Source organism: Nanorana parkeri, unplaced genomic scaffold, assembly GCF_000935625.1.
Source record: "Nanorana parkeri isolate BGI_ZX_2015 unplaced genomic scaffold, ASM93562v1 scaffold405, whole genome shotgun sequence".
NCBI lineage: Eukaryota > Metazoa > Chordata > Amphibia > Anura > Dicroglossidae > Nanorana > Nanorana parkeri.
In genome coordinates this window covers 437,053-437,303 of record NW_017306673.1, presented here as the reverse complement: position 1 = coordinate 437,303, position 251 = coordinate 437,053, and the positions used below count along the sequence as shown (strand labels likewise).

The following is a 251-nucleotide window of genomic DNA, read 5'->3' as shown; positions in this document are numbered from 1 at the left end:
AAATTTAGGTAGTCATTAAGACAGGACGCTAAAATAATCTTTTAGGGGGCACACATTACAAAACTTTATGAGTTCACTGACCTGCTGCCATGTCACGGGCCCTGTGATAACCTCCATTCATCAGAGGGTCAAATGTGTTCAAAAACATTTGTGCACAGGATTTTTCCAAGCTTATTTTCATCAAAAAAGGAATGAAGAATGTGGCACACACGCACACACACACACACACACACACACACACACACTGCAAA

General features: G+C 41.0%; 1 protein-coding gene across 9 annotated transcripts in view; it reads right to left on the bottom strand.

Moving 5' to 3' along the window:
* EPN1 (epsin 1) overlaps window positions 1-251 on the bottom strand; it is a 60,801-nt gene that overhangs the window by 26,920 nt on the left and 33,630 nt on the right. The window lies entirely within an intron of this gene.